Consider the following 10,182-nt stretch of genomic DNA (forward strand, 5'->3'; position numbering starts at 1 on the left):
CAAAGTCTATATGAGTTTTGAATCGTCCGCGAAGAAGATCAGAACAAGCGTTATGGTTCTTTGAGGAAGGTATGCGATCAAGTGTTGATCGCATCGTGTAGATGATGGGGAATGCGATCAAGTGTTGATCGCATCGTGTAGATGATGGGGAATGCGATCAAGTGTTGATCGCATCGTGCAGTCAATGGAGTACGCGATCGCTATTGATCCCATCGGTTAGATGATGGAGTACGCAATCGCTGTTGATCGCATCGGTTAGATGATGGAGTACACGATCGCTGTTGATCACATCGGTTAAACGATGGGGTATTGATCAAGTGTTGATCGCATCGTGCCAGTCAATGGGGTACACAATCGCTCATAGATTGCATTGTCTAGACGACAGGTAAGCGATCAAGGTTTGATTGTATCGTGTTGAGATCAGTTATGCGATCACTGAGTATCGGTCGTGTAGACGAGATGATGCTCGCATATCGTTTAAACGCGCGCGCACTGGACGACTTTTTAGGTCAGCAAGCTTCATCGCTAGTAATTGACTAAATTGATCGCTTAGTAACGCAAGGTAAACGTTTACCTGACGCCGCGTTAATGTGATCGCATGACGATCGTTTTGGTCAGTAAGTTTCATCGCTTAGTAACTGACTAAACGATCGCTTATTAACGCAAGGTAAATCGTTTACCTGACGTCGCGTTAACTGATCGCATAGACGATCATTTTGGTTAGCAAGCTTCATCGCTTAGTAACTGACCAAACGATCGCTTAGTAACGCAAGGTAAATCGTTTACTTAGTTGCACGCATCGGTTAGACGATGAGAATGCTCGCGTATCATTTAACACGTGTGTGCACTGGACGATCGTTTAGGTCAACAAGCTTCATCGCTTAGTAAATGACTAAACGATCACTTAGTAACGCAAGGCAAATCATTTACCTGTCGTCGCACTACGTGATCGCATAGACGATCAGGTTTCGCAGCCTCATCGTCATCTACGCGATCGTTTAATTATGCTCCTATTGTCTAGTGCACGTTGAACAATCGTCTATCTCCGGCATTTACTACACGATGGAGTCCTTAGGCAGTTCAAGACCCGGTTCGCCTGTGAACCGGTTTGCTCAATGAAAAATGTAATATATAGGGTTAGTTCATTCCGTTTTTGTAAAGGCTCATCCCGGTCCATAAATCCTTCATTTTTTACATGCGATGTAGGCTTTTAATATGTCATATGGTATGAATATATAGATAAACCCCACCTTAGGTCATGCATATTTTCTTTATTATAAATGTTATAATTTAGGAAGCATGTTTTAATTTACATAAATGCATGCTCATGCATCATATAATATAAGGGTTATATTTATGTATGCTTTATTTATATTTTTTTCTTTCGTTATATTTATAAGCGTTATAAATACTTTGTTATGTGGGATGAGTGTTTTAGTTGTTTATTTTATAAATGGTTATAAAATGAAATTAGAACTAAAATAATTAATAAAAGATCAATATATAGCAAGTCTATCTATAGCAGACCTTTTGTCGAAGGCAGGTTCTGTCTAGACTGGGGTATTTAAGATGATGGCAACGAAGCACCTCTACCTGGGAACCTATCTGGAAAGGTAATTTAGATAGATTTGATGCATGCAAACTAAGGCCAGTCCGTTAAAGAGTTTAATGTGACTACTTGGATTTTTTTTTTATATCAAAGACAAAAGTTGTTTTTTAGCAAACTTTATAAATGACTTAGATCATAATCAGTAGCTGGATTGTCTAGGTTAATAAACCCCTAGGTAGAACATTCAGTGGGAGATTTTTGAGGCATTTGATGCTTCATTTTCAAAGTTTCTCCCTCATAGTCCACACCATGAGATCTACCCTTTGGCCTCGAGGCACCTTTGGCATGTCCCCCAACGAATGGTGTTTGGATAAGTCAATATCAAGGTGGATGGAGAGAGTGTTCATAGTAAGTGGGAGCAAGAAGTGCGACAGCATATCCCTCGCCTCTCCTCGTTGGATTGAATAAAGTTTTTGCGCATCGCCTCGTGGCCCCTGGGTTGTGTCCCCCTATCGGATGGTTGTTTTGCACATTTCTTTATTTGATTTCCTATAAGAGGATAAGGTTACTTAGTCTCTTATCCTAATCTGTCTTTTCCCTATGGTGAGCACATTAGAACGGGACTCTAGGACCGGAAAACGAGGGGTTACACTTACGCAGGATGTTAAGGGTTAACTATTTTGGACCCAAACAAATGGTGGCTATTAGGTTTAGTTCCTAGAGTTGGTTCTGCCTAATGGTTGAGAATGTCTCATCCTAGTGAAGGGCCCATTTGATCACCCCACCAGTGACGTTTTTCCGGCCTCACTGGGCATCATTGCAAATAAAAGTCTTTTCACTTAGGGTACTTGGAATTCTGTTTTGCTAAAATTAATTGTAATCAAAATGTGGTTTTTGCAAAGTCTTATAAAAGTTATTGATTTTTTCAGCAATGGTTTTTTATGGATCAGCCACTATCAATTGGCTTAGCGTCGAAAAACTAATGGCCAAAACTATTCAAGTTGGAAACATATGCTCACGAAAATACTCATCATACGAGGATTTGAAGTTTGTCCTTACGGAGGAATGTCCTCCTATTCCACCTCAAAACGCTACTCGAAAATGTTTGGATAGCGTACGAGCGTTGGACATGGGAAAAATGAGAAGGCTCGAGCCTATATTCTTGGCCAGTCTTAGTGACGTGTTAGCCAAGAAACACAAGTCCATGGTCTCAGCACGTGAGATCATGGAATCCCTACGGAAGTTCGAACAGCCGTCTGGACAGCTCAAACATGAGGTTCTGAAACACATCTTCAACTCTACAATGGAGGAAGGCACCTCTGTTCGTGAACACGTGCTGAATATGATGGTCCACTTTAACGTGGCGGAGATGAATGGGTCTAAAATCGATGAGGGTAGTCAAGTTAGCATTATTCTACATTCATTGTCGGAGAGCTTCCTTCACTTTGTTAGCAATACAATTCTTAACAAAGTGGAATGCTCCCTAACCACTCTCCTCAACGAGTTGCAGACTTACCAATCCTTGCTAAAAAGTAAGGAGAAAAAGAGAGGTGAGGCAAATGTTGTCTCGTCCTCGAAAAGGTTCTATCAAGGTTCGACCTCAAGAACAAAGTTTGCACCTTCCACTTCTAATTCTAGAACGGGGAAGAAGAAGAAGGGTGGTCAAGGGAAAGGGAATGCACCTGCTAACCCGCCACCTGTCGCCCAGAAGAAGTGTCCACCGCCGGTTGAAAAAGGAAAATGTTTCTATTGTAACTAGAACGGACACTGGAAGAGGAATTGTCCTCGTTATCTAAAGGAAAAGAAGGCCGCTAAGGCTAAGGCCAAGGCAGACAGAGAGGATTAGATCCTGGCGACAGTTGGAGGCTGGTGAGATGATGATGCAAGTAGGCACCAGAGCACGTCGTCTCAGCTGTGGCAGTGAGAGATATCCAGTTTACTTTACAAAATAGGTTTCTTATATTAAAAGATGTCATTCAGTTCCTGAATTTAAAAGGAACCTTATTTATGTAAAGTGTTTGTTACAATACAATTACACTATTGAATAAAGCGTTTATTCGTAAGGATGGTGTTAAAATTTGTACAGCTAAACTGGAAAATAACTTGTATGTGCTAAGAACTTTAGCCGTAAGTTCCCTCCATAACATACAGATGTTTAAATATGTCGTAACTCAATCTAAATGCCAACAAATTTCTCCAGAACCTTGTTGAACATGGTTCGTTCGATGATGAGTTACGCTTTCTTATCAGACTAGTTTTAGAACGAGCGTAAAGCTAATTTGCGTCACTTCCACATATGGGGTTGCCCAGCACATATGCTTAAGGCAAATCCCAAGAAGTTGGAATCACGATCGAGGTTGTGCCTCTTTGTAGGCTACCCCAAAGGTACACGAGGAGGTTACTTTTATGATCCGTCTGAAAATAAGGTGTTTGTTTCCACGAACGCTACTTTCCTGGAAGAGGATCACATCAGGGAGCACAGTCCACGTAGTAAAGTCGTATTAAGTGAGCTTTTCAAAGAAACTACTGAAACTTCAACAAGAGTTGCTGAAGGACCTGATTCATCAAACAAAATTATTGATGATAGTTCATCTGGTAGGTCGGTTCCACCTCAAGAGTTGAGGGAACCTCGATGCAGTGGGAGGATTATGAACCCGCCTGATCGTTATTTGGGTTTCACGGAAATCCTAGCTATGGTGACAAATGGCGATGTTGAGGATCCGTTTTCCTATAAAAAGGCAATGGAAGATGTTGACCGAGATGAATGGGTCAAAGCCATGAATCTCGAGATAGAGTTGATGAACTTGCACTCGGTATGGGATCTTGTATGAGGTAAGACCTATAGGTTGTAAATGGATCTACAAGCGCAAACGGGGTGCTGATGGGGAAGGTGTAAACCTTCAAGGCTCGACTTGTGGCAAAGAACCCAGGTAGAGGAGTCGACTATGAGGAGACTTTCTTGCCTGTTTCCATGTTAAAGTCGATCCGCATGATAGTGCATCGAGGTGACGTGATCGTCACAAAGATCGCCTTGGAGAAAAACGTTGCTGATTCGTTTACGAAGGCTCTCACGGCTACAGTGTTTGAGAGTCACCATCAGATCATGGATCTACAGGACCGCCCGCGGCTGGACTAGGGCAAGTGGGAGATTTTGTTGCACTGGTGGGTTTTTATGCCCTAGTTTATTGTTTTGTGCCTGTTTACTTGTACTCCCCACTTTGCTTTAGGACAAGTGGGAGATTGTTGGGGTTTTTGCCCTAAAGTCTCGTGTCCAGTAGTTTGCAAACAACTTTGGACGAACACTTATGATGTATAATATAAATGATATTTACTTCACTAGTTATATGTATGTGACTCAAGTATGTATGTGGTGACATACAAGTGGATCATATCTTGAGTGATAACCAAAATGGTCTGTAGTATATTGATATAGGAGGGAAACCTTATCCTGGTAATGTTATGGATGCAGCCCGCTTTGTAGAATGGTCACAAGTGTTATGACTTGTCACATATGGTCTGATCCTGATCATTTGTGTAGGGGACATGCGAGCGGGGGCGTCCTATACAAAGAGTTTGTATACGACCCGACCATGAAGTGTTAACGTCTCGTTATATAACACCGTTCATAACTGAGACTTCACTTCGCTAGAATGACCATAGGTAACATGACCTCAATCCTGAGTGAGTTGTGAACTTCTGCCCTTGAGGGCAGTTCTTTGATTTGCATGGATGCGAGTGGCCAGAACGCCGACTCAAACCTATCATTTTAGTGATTCGTCTGATTTGGGAGCTGGGAACTCAGCTACACAAGATGGAATTCACTCCTTCTCCGAGTCAAGGGTAAGTAGATAGATAGCTCCCTTAAAGGCTGATTCCAGGGCTTGAACGATGTGGCGCCACTACCTTTTCATGACCTGAGAGATGTTCACATGTAGTATGACTATGTCGTATTGTTCATTAGAGGGATCAGTGGTACTTAAGAAGGAAGATGTAATTGTAGGGACAAAATGGTAAATTGGTCTGCTGTAATTACGAGCATCTGTGAAGGGTCATCGTACTAACGATTGGTTATATCCAATGGACATAGAAATACATCTATGGAAAGAAGAGTTCAACTTTCGGTCTTTAGTGGAATGCCTGACAATTAATGGATGGTGGATATCATGACTAAAGAGTTTAGTCAGCTATTCACGTACCGTTAGAGCTTCGAGCCATAGGTTCATAAGGTCCCTTTGGTAGCTTGGATACAAGTTGAGAGTCAGTTTTTTGGTCAATTTGAAATGTTCAAATTGACAAGAGAGAGTTCGATTATATGATATAAATGTGGAAGTATAGAATTAGGTTGCACCTAATCATTGCAAACCTATTGGATGGAATCTTCATGAACAAATTGTGTAATTAGTTTGGAGTTTTTCCAAGCCGATAAAACTTTCTATTTGATTTCAATAAGTTCTTGAACCATAATAAACTTGCAAACATATAGTTGAGACATTAATAACCTGAAAGTTCTTAAAAAAAAACATTAAAAATGAAAACAATATATACATATGTTTTAAGAAGGGAAGTTGTCAGAAATAATCTTTTTAAGTTTCCACATTACGAAACTAGCACTTTTTTTGAAAATTTATTTAAATAGTTTTTTTTTTTTTTTTTGTTCATTTGGACAAGATCAATCATCAAGATTTTATTAAAAAAAAATTGCTTTTTTTAACTTATCAATTGTTTTGAGTCTTCTCGGTACATCTTGTCAGATTACATCAAAATTTGCTAATTTTGTATGTAATCTTTCCAAAATTTTTCCAAATTTGGCCATCCTTTCTAAATTTCATATCAAATTATCACGTAATTTTTTGAATATTTAGCATAATTTATGTTTTCACAATTATATAAATTTTTAAAATTCCAAATGGGTTTTCCAATTGTCATAATAGATTTTCCAAATTGATTCAAGATGATTGCACTGTCATTTTTAAATTTTGAAAAAGATCAAATTTTGTCGAAAATTGGGCAAGATTTGGGATATATATATATAATTTTGTTGTTAACCCTGCTCGAGATTCCATTAAGAAAGTTCAAATATATTGAATTTTTGTGTTAATTAGGTTTGAGATTTCATCCATAGAATCTATATATTATTTTGCTCGAGATTAACATCTACATCCACATAATTTGTTCAAGTCATATGTAATCTCTTTAAATCTCAAACTCTTACCTCTTCCCGAATTTCCTCTTACAATCTTTTCCAAATCTTATTTAAAATGTTGTAAATCTTAACTCCAATTTATATTTACAAAAATTTCTAAATTGGTTTATATCTAAATAATTTACCAATAATCTTTTCAAATTTATCCAAATTGTATAATATTTGGTTGTGATTTTTTAATTTTGGAAAGATTTTGGAAGATTACATAACATTCACAAAAATTAGCAAATCTCGATCTGTAATCTGGCGATGTACCAAGAAAGTCCAAAATCGACAAGTTAGAATAAATTTTTTTTAACAAAATCTCGGTAGCTAATTCAGATGAGATGGACCGAAAAAACCTATTCTGACGAATTTTCTAAAATAATGCTAGTTTTAAAAAGCGAAAACTTCCCTTTGCTATTTCTACAATTTTCCTTTTAAAAACTTTGAAAGATAATAAATGTAATAATTTAAATGACAAATAGAAATTATGGTTAGTTTACTCTCTTTTTTTTTTTTTTGGCTTTTTTTTAAATTTTTTTAATTTATTTCGGCTATATTTATTAATATGACCGTCCAATTTTCCAGGACGTTATGTAATTTTTTTATTTATTATTATTTTGGCTATCTATATCTACAAAGATGCCATCGATATTAATTAATAATAATGTATTAATTTTAATGAACAAGATTCTATTTTGTTTGATCTTTTAAAATCAATTAGGAAAAAAAAACTTACATTGCCACGTTAAGGATGGGAATTCTATTCAATACAATTTATTATTATTATTTTTAAAAAAATCCTTTCACCCACGAAAATGGCCACTAAGAAAAGAATAATTGTATTCAATATAATTCAATACAATTGTTAGAAAAGAAAAGTATGAAATTAAAATCTAATTAATGTGTAACGGTTAATTAAGGACCAAATTAAAATTTATGATAAATATATCCAAAAATAACTGAAATCTATTTAATCTCTTCCCCTTTTTTTTCTCTTGACACTTATAAATAATAAAGTAGAGACCGTTGAAATTAAAAATAATAAAACTAAAGAAGAGATTGATTTATATATAGAGATAAATTGAGGATGTCAATTCAATTTGATATATATTCCAACCAAATCTTCTTTCTCAAAACAAGTCAAAGCCAATTTATTTATATCTTCGTCAAATATATGGTTAAATGCTATCAAGAGAGGTGAAAGATGATATATATAGTTTCTAGACACTTAAAACGAGTTTTCTTATTTAAAATTAAAAATATAAATGTGTGTGTTATTTTATTATTTATTCCATAACAATTAAGAGTTTTCTTATTTAAGAAAGCTGTTACAATTTCTTTTAATAAACAAATAATTATAAATTTAATTGTCATATAATAATGAACATTGAACCGTTTTGTTAGGTATAAAATGAAAACACTTTAGCCATGTTTCCCAACGAAATTTTCTCAAGCAACCTCTATTAGTCATGTCACGATATCCTTCATTCAAATAATCCGACAACCTAAATTATCTAAATTACTCAACTCAAACTATAAAGATTGGATGATTGGATTGGGCTGAGTTATTTTATTTTTGGGTTAGCACCAGTTTCTATTTTTCTTGGATTGGGTTGGATCTAAGATTGAATAAAAAAAAAAAAATGGGTTGACTCAACCCAAGCAAGATTGAATAAAAAAAAAAAAAAAAAAAGAAATTGGAGGGTATGACAAAATTTTAGGTTTCATATTGATAAATGGCAAAACTGCCCCGTAACAAGATTTATGACAACTACTTGACATGCACATGGTCACAAATTTCTGTTATTGATGAAAAAATACAAGGTAATTGTAGAATTGTTGTTATTGATGAAACTACTAATACAAGGTAATTGTAGAATAAAACAGTTGTATACAGTGTAATTGCTGATTTTCTTCAAGAACAACTGCCCTCCTGATTTTAGTCATGTAGTTAACATAATCTTCATATTTTATTGTTAATTTAGATTCTATTTAACCACTTTTTGAATTAATCTCATCTGAACTAAATATCCAGATTTTTCAATCAAATTAATGTTTTAAATATCCATATATTATTAAATTTTATTTTATCTAATCAAATTTCAAATTTATTCAAGTCTTTGAATGGTTTTTATTACTTTTTACATATTCAATTTTATTCAAATCTTTGAATTGTTTTTCATAATTTTATACATATATTTTTAATAAATTAGTTATATATTTCTCATATCCTTGCAGGATTAAATTGTTTTATACTTTTTTTTATTATTTTAATGACTTTCATAATTATATACATATATTTTTAATAAATTAGCTGTATATTTTCAATATCCTTAAATGACCATTTTTTTACGAAATGATTTCTTTTTTCCAAATCGTTCAAATATTCTTCAATTTTTTTTTATCAATTTTAGCACTTATTATATTATTATAATTATGTTTATATAAGATTTCATAAATTAGCTAACATATAGTTACACATACACTGTAATAGTAACATAAAGCTATGAGATTTAATTATTTTACATTTGCACATACAACGTAACCATAATTTTTTTTCGTTATTATAACAAAATTGTATATCTTCCTGATTTTTCTCCATGATTATCTATCCAAATCTATCTTTTATCACTAGATTTGACTTTATCTTATTCATTGTCGATTTATTTATACATTTTCTTATCAAATTTGGTTTTATCTTATTCCTTTTTAATTTATTTATACATTTTGTTATCCAATTCAGTTTTTTGTTACCTTCTTTGTTTAAATTGATTATGTTTTATCTAATTCTATTTTCAATTTTATATATATATATATTTAGGGATTTGTATTCTTATCATAGTTTAACTATTTTTTTATTTCATACATTTTTTTTATTTTTACTATTATATTTATATAATTTTTTTTTTGAAAAAATGTAATATAATAATAATCATTGGTATATAAACGGTAATATTTTGAGATCTTGTGAATTTAAATTAATTATCTCAAATTATTGGATTTTGTTTCCTTTTAATTTTGTATTTTAGTATCAAAACTAATATAATTGAGAAGATAATACATTTAAATTTATTTGATACGAGATTTGAAAATTTTGCATTTAAAAAGATAAAAGATTTGAAATTTAAGAGGAATAAGTATAAGAGTCAACCTTACTTGGAATTATATATATATATATATATATATATATATATAATTACTATTGAAGAACCCAATAAATTTTAGTAGAGTTTGAAATGTCTAGATTTTGTTTTAGAATTCAATTTTAATATAATTCAAATCAATAAAAAGAAAAAAAATGAATAAAATAAAGAAAAAATTAAAAAATATATATATAACCCTATAACTTCTTTCTCCTTTCCCATTTTTTTGTTGTTCTACTATTATCGTAGTCACATATCGGACCACAGTAGGTTAAGGTGTGTGTTTTTCCTTTTCTCACTTT

Source organism: Benincasa hispida, chromosome 11 (genome assembly GCF_009727055.1).
Source record: "Benincasa hispida cultivar B227 chromosome 11, ASM972705v1, whole genome shotgun sequence".
Classification (NCBI taxonomy): Eukaryota; Viridiplantae; Streptophyta; class Magnoliopsida; order Cucurbitales; family Cucurbitaceae; genus Benincasa; species Benincasa hispida.